Below are 6883 nucleotides of genomic sequence, written 5' to 3'. Positions count from 1 at the left end.
GTCAAGTCACATTTAATTTTTTTAGCACAATTACGCTAACCTTATCGCTGTATTGTTTTTTTGTCGAGCCACCAGAGTCGTAGTGCTGTTGCATTCTGGGAAGAAGGACTGGGCTAACACTTGGCTAACATGGCGGGTCACCTCTTCATGTAGGCAGGAACAGAGAAGGGCTTTTAAACAAACTGCTATACTGAGACGCCTTGACCGTTAACTCTACTTTAGTTCTTATACACCAGCACGTGAACTAATCCTCTTCCTATATGTAAAATGATAAATATGGTTCATTTTGGCACGTTTCACATTTTTTTTCTTAATATAAAAGTATGTCTCCTCTTATCTAATGCGGTTTTTAAAATCAACACATTGACATCTTTCACTCTGTAAAAGACTCTTATTTTGGCACAGGTTATTAAACTTGTTCAGGTTAGAATTACACTAGTATTAACTTATTGACGTCAGCTTATAACAGAGCGTGTGTATCACAACTGCCACTTGAGACTATAGCCTCTCCAGCTAATGGACAGGTTTCGATATGTTTTTAACCTTGTATTGTTAGTACATCAGTTATTATTAAATAGCAGCATTTTTTTCCAAACAAATTAAAATGTTATACTCGTGTAAACCTATTCAACAATCTACAATCCAAAAAAAAGCTCTTATACTGCAAAGGACAAGAGAGCACAAGACAACTACATGCCACTACTACGTGTATTGCTTCCAGTACTCAATCACATTTTCAAATCCGATTCCCGTTAACGTTAAGATAACTGAAGAGAGACTGGCCGCCACACCAGCAGACACACGACCTTTTCCAGGGTTTTAAACTAATGAGATGAAGAAGAATGTCCGTCCCATCATCAATCATCAACTCAGCTGGCACCTACATCATGAATTTCAATGCCGGTTTCCCCCCCCCCCCCCCCCCCCCCCCCCACTATAAACTAACTGTGCTGCATCCAAAGTGGGATAATCATGAGACTTTGGACAACTAATAGGACAACAAACTCAATCTGATATAGTTGACAAAGCAGTTATAAAGTGGAGTTGAAAAACTGACACAACGAAGGCTATAAATTAACAATAATTTCTTATTAATCTAACATTTGTTTAGTCTATATAAATGTCAGACAAAACTGAAAAAAATTGGCTGGCACATTATCCCAGGACAGGTTCAGGAATTGCTTGTCTTGTCCGACCAACAGCCGACCCCAAAACTCCCAAAACATATTCAATTAACACGTCCTCACATTTGGGAAAAGCTGCAACTAGTTTACCAAATGATGCACGGTAACTGACCTAAGATGTTCCAAACAAAATGTAAAATCTACAGCACAGTCCAGCTCTACAGTGGAATAAAAAGCAAACTATCTTCCTATGGTCTTATGAGTAAAATATCAAACATAGCTGTCCAGTCAACCCCCCTCCCATTAATGAAAAAATATTCCACCACGATATGTGTATGTATGTATGCAGCAAGGTATTCCAAATTAAATGTATCCGTATAGAATGCACTTATCCAAACTAGAGTAGGGGAGGTGCCCTGCTTATGACTATGGACTTCCTCTGTAGGTGTGGTTGGTTTTCACATGGTGGCATCTCCGAGAAACCAAAGATATTATAATATAGACCCAACCAGTGGTCTTTTGTTTTTGGTCAGGCCAAGCAGCGGACATGCATTGATCGTTAAACACCAGACATAGTCACCCATGGAGCGATGTGGTAGGTGGTATAGAGGGGGGTGGGGGGTAGTGTGTCAGAATGGGAGTGCACTGAAGGATTGTGGGACATGTAGTAGGAGGGAGGGTGAGGAGAAGTGTGATAGATAATGGTGTTAGATGGGAGTAAAGAAGCCTCCTTACCAGATAAACCCTCACTGGCGCTCCAACAGGGAGTGACACATTCCATAGCACAGTAGAGGAGGATATTTTGGGGGGTCGGATTGGTTAAAAAAAAATAAAAAAAATAAAAAAAATTGTTGTGATTGGTCCCTCCCCCAGTGTTTTTAGTCCCTGTGCTGTTTAAGGTCAATAAATCGAATGCACCCCCCTCCTAATTTTTTGTTTGTTTGGCATAGTTGGGCATTTTTACATTCCGTCACACATACGACTCTCTCGATTTTGCCCATTGTGGGATGTTTACAGCAAATTATCAACTGTTGAAAAAGACTCAGCTGGGATAGAGAAAAAAAAAGTGAATTTGAATAGAATTACTTTGAATTCCAGTCTCTTAAAATCTGCTACTGGACACCTAACACTCCCCCGACATCCCCCCCCCCCCCCCGCCCCCCCCCTCGAATACAAAAAAAAAACACTTTTCCCAAGGACAACAGGTGACTAGAATTATCAAATTGATCTCAACTCTCTTGATTGATCGACCGACCTAGTCTCTTTCTCCTCCTTCAGTATTGAGAAATGTCTGATTGCATTTCTGGTGAAGTTCTTCATATGCATTCTACATATATTTCATATATGCTTCTCTGTTTGTTTTTTTCCTGTCTGTTTTTTTTTTTTTTTTTTACATCCCTGCCATACAAAAAAAGCTGTCCAATCATCGATGCCGTCTACAGCACACACACACACACACACACACACACACACACACACACACACACACACATCGTTCCCTGACCTCATAGGCCGAGAGGGAAAGAGACCCCACTCCCCTCGCTTCACAGTGCATTAAGACAAACAATTCAGTGTACTCCGATTGTAAAAAATCAAATCAAATAAAAATAAACACGACAACACAGAACGAAAAAAAAAAAAAAATTAACAATAAAAAATAAAAAATTAAAAAAAACAGCATCTTCAGCAGCCTCCTGGGTTCTGCAGTGGGCAGTAAAAACCTGTTTTTGCCATGGGGAGACCTGCAGATTATAAATGAGCTCAAATCTCCCTGGACATATTTCGGAGATTTCTCTGTCTGCCCTTTAACCTCATCGGCAGTCGGACGGATTTTCTTGATAAATGGCAAAAATCAGTGAGGCTATTTATTTATCTCCTTTTACTGATGATATGCACGCTGCCTTTAAAAAATAGCAACTCTACCAGTGAGGCTAAAGCAGATTTTTAAGCAGTGGACCCCGGATAAAACAATGTTCACTTCTCCAATGTTCATTTTTCAGTGTTATCGCAATGTTTGCATGTTTCTCAGTAGTATGTTGTGAGGCTTAACTGCTCTTATTTTGATCTGTTTTGTGGTTCAAGGTTTATTTGAAGTTTTCAAAGATTAATCTGACTTTAACCCAATTATTAATTTCGCCTACAATTTTTTACATTGTAGGCTAAACTGAAACAGGGCATTTTTTCTATAGGTAATAGAACAGCTAAGGATATGTCTGTATGAGCCAAACGCGATAAACCAGGCGCCTAAAGGATCATTTAGCTGCTAAGTAGCTGCCTGAAGTGCGAAAATATTTTCTTTGCTAATCTAGAGGTCTCACTGCAGTCTGCATCATAGATAATATGGTGAATTCCCTTTTTTACTAGCACCAAATATGGCATCATAGTGTTTTGCTTCAGAGTGTGTGTGTGCGTGTGTGTGCGTGTGTGTGTGTGTGTGTGTGTGTGTGAGTTCCCTGTCCTGCTCTCTGACTGGATATATATAAAGGTGATGCTTCACTGAAATGATCTTAATGCCTTTGGGCCGGCTTGCTTACTGGACTTAAATAAGACATATATTACACTATGTGACATTTTCCTATTCATCTTCAAACCACAAAAAAAAAAAAAAAAAAAAAATTAAATCAAAAAAAAAATTCTCATTTACATTCATGTCAACCTGAATTCACAGATAAAAACTAAACAAAAAGAAAAACAACTGAACTCCTTTGTCACGGGTTGAACTCATTCATAAATATTCATAATGACGATATGGTGACGTATTCCCTATATCGTAATAATCACGACAATATCAGAACAGAATAATCACAGCAGACTGCAAAAAAAAAAAAAAAAAAAAAAAAAAAATAGCCTTTGATTCCTGTGTGTTTGCCGCATCGCTTGCACAGTATCACTCTCGTCGTTTTCTAGATCTCGCTCTACGTCATGAGGTCATAAAAGTGCGCCTCGGCTTTCTATGTCAAACACTAGAACTGCGTATGGGGGGTCGGGGGAAGGGGGGAAGGGGGAAGGAGGGGTGTTACAAGCAGTATCACCCCCCACGGCGCTGCACCGTTTGTGGGATACATCACAGGGTTTACAGGGTAGTGTGAATATGAAAGAAACGCCCAGCTGATTCTTCCCCCACACACACACGCTCCACCCCTCCCCCAATTTCACCTCACCAATCCTCCCAGAACAAGGAGGGAGAAGGGGGGAGGTAAAATCATAGATGTGGGAGCGGTTAAAAAAAAGGTGTTAAAATGTGTGGGCAAGAGTCCAGGACGTATTTTCGCTAACACACAGAGTTGGAGTTTGCAGTCCTGCTCATTATAAAAACCCTTAGAAAAAGGGGGTGGGGTGGGGTAGGGGGTCGGGTAGAGGGTGGGGGGAGGAGGGGGGGGGGGGGAATTAGTGAGAGGGGCTTTGGAATAGGACTTAAAGGAGTAAAAGGAGTTTGAGGGGAAAAATGTAATCTAGAAGAAAAAAAAAAAAGAAAACCCAACAATAGATTGAGGGCTTGCAGGGAGAGGGAGGGATAGGGATTTTTTTTAACCCCCTATAAGGGATTCTGGGTTTGGGAGGGGTTGGAGGGTTGTACCCTGTAAATGCAAACCCTCCACCCCTCCACCCCACCACCCCTCCATCCCTCCACCCAAGTGCCCATCTCCCTCCCTCCCTCCCTCTGCGTCCTATGGCCTTTACTCAGGCAGTCAACCTGTCAACATGGCATTCAGCGCTGTCCACACATACACAAACGAACAAACAAACAGGACAGCTTCATTTACGAAAAACAAAACAACGAACCAAAAAAAAAAACAATAAAACGAAACAATAAAAATTCCCGAAATGGTCAAGACGTTAAGTAATAAAACCTTATTTACACGTTACACATTTTTTCTTGGTTTTTCAGCGTGATATCTCGCTCCTCTCCCTCCTCGTCTTCTCCGCACAATTTTTGCTTTCGCGTCAAAAACATAATTTTTTTTTTTTTCAAATAGAGAATACTGAAAACACGCAGAAGAGAAAACGCCGCAGACGATTTTCCTTCTGACATTCTTGCTCTCCTCTCCTTTTTTCCTTTCTCACTCTCAATTCTTTTCCTCCCCCGAGCCCCCACTCTTTATTTATTTTTTGATCCTCTTTTCCTCCTCGTTTCTCATTGGCTGTCAGGTTTTAGCCCAACTTCTGTGGGTTGGTGGCGGCGAACCCCTTGCTCGTAGGTGATTCTCTGGCTGATCAGATACTGTGCGGCCTGCGTGGCTGCCTGGGAGCCAGTGATGGTCACCTTCCTGTTCCTGGTGCCCGGGATGAACTCTCCCTTCTTGGATATCTGGATGCGGGCTCCCGTCAGCTCCTGGTACTCCACTAGCGTCTTCCCTCCTTTCCCCAAAATGGCGCCCACCAAATTCTCCGGCACGGCTATTTCCACCACCTCCTTCTGTCCCTCCGCGAGCTTCTCCGACGCCAGCAGAGACGAGGCCATGAGCGGCGACGCGGCGCTCAGGTAGCCGTTGGTCGCCCCCGTGGCGGCCGCCAGCGAGCCCAGGGGAGAAGCCTCCGAGGCCGGACTGGTGCACGCTGCTGGACGCGTCGCTAGCGTAGGAAGCTAACAGATTAGCTGCGGCGGCGGCTGCTGGGTGGCGTTAGCTGCTACGGCGGCTAGCACCCCCGTGGCGGCGGCCGGGTTGAGGCCCAGGCCCAGGAGTTGGTGTTGTAGCCGTAGCTGGCCAGAGTGTTGAGGGCGGAGGTGATGTGCAGCAGGTCGTTGCCCGACAGGCTGGACATGGTGGTGGGGAAGGCGCCCATCTGACTCATGGTGGCCTGGCCCAAGAGGGAGGACGCCGTGGCAGCCGCAGCGGCCGCCGCAGAGGGCATGACCTCCGTGGGAGTTAGCGTACGGGGAGCCGGTGGGGTTGCTGTTAGCTACGGGCCCCGTGATGTTGGAGTAGGAGATGTTGAGGCAGGAAGAGCTCTGGGGATCTTCCTGGATCTTCTGGACGATGATCCTCGACGGCTTTGCGGTTCTGCTCCGGTTCTCCGCTGATGGTGACCACGCGCTCCTGCAGGTTGATGCCTTCGGGCTTCTGGGAGAGCTGGACCCAGGCCCCGGACCTGCTCCATCACCGCCTTCACCGTGGCGCCGCCTTTACCGATGATCAGACCAGCCGTGCTGTTGGGAACGATCAGCTTGGCCTGGAGAGAAGAGAGAATAAAAATCAGAAGGTCATTTTTTTTTTTTTTTTTTTTTTAACCTTTATTTATACAGGTAAATCCCATTGAGACCGGAGTCTCTTTTGCAAGGGGAGACCTGTTCCCATTCCCACGTTACCATTCACACACACATTCATACACCGATAGCAGGCTGACTATCGACATTCACACTAACTCATTGACACGTTTGGTCATTAAAAGATCTGCTTTTGTTGATACTTCAGAACATATTTGTTATTATGTTATTAGATTTGTACATTTTATTAGATTACATTTCTTATTATTTCTGTTGGGTACGATCAGCTTGCCTGATGGGGGAAAAAATAAAGAAAATAAAATCATAAGGTTGTGACACGTTTTGGTGATGTAATCATTAAAACATCTGGTTTTGTTGACGCTCCAGTAAATATACAAGCTTATAGAAACACGTGTTCAGCTCATGAAACTCCTTGAAATGTTTGATTACATTTCTTATTATATCTCTTAGGCAAGATCAGCTTGGCCTGATTGGGCGAAACAAAGAGTGGATTGCAATGAGAAAATGAAGAAGAAAGAGGAAAGGAGAGAGG

The 6883-nt window shown here is 43.9% G+C and overlaps 1 pseudogene across 1 annotated transcript; it reads right to left on the bottom strand.

Annotated features, from left to right (window-relative positions):
• Positions 1-5276: 5276 nt before the first annotated feature.
• LOC307270896 (RNA-binding protein Nova-1-like) lies at positions 5277-6296 on the bottom strand (annotated as a pseudogene). Its single transcript has one exon. The product of its transcript is annotated as an RNA-binding protein Nova-1-like (transcript).
• Between the last annotated feature and the right edge of the window lie 587 nt (positions 6297-6883).

The sequence above is a fragment of the Ammodytes marinus genome (assembly GCF_949987685.1).
Source record: "Ammodytes marinus genome assembly, contig: scaffold_335, whole genome shotgun sequence".
NCBI lineage: Eukaryota > Metazoa > Chordata > Actinopteri > Uranoscopiformes > Ammodytidae > Ammodytes > Ammodytes marinus.
The sequence above is the reverse complement of the archived record's forward strand: the minus strand, read 5'-3'. Positions and strand labels throughout refer to the sequence as shown.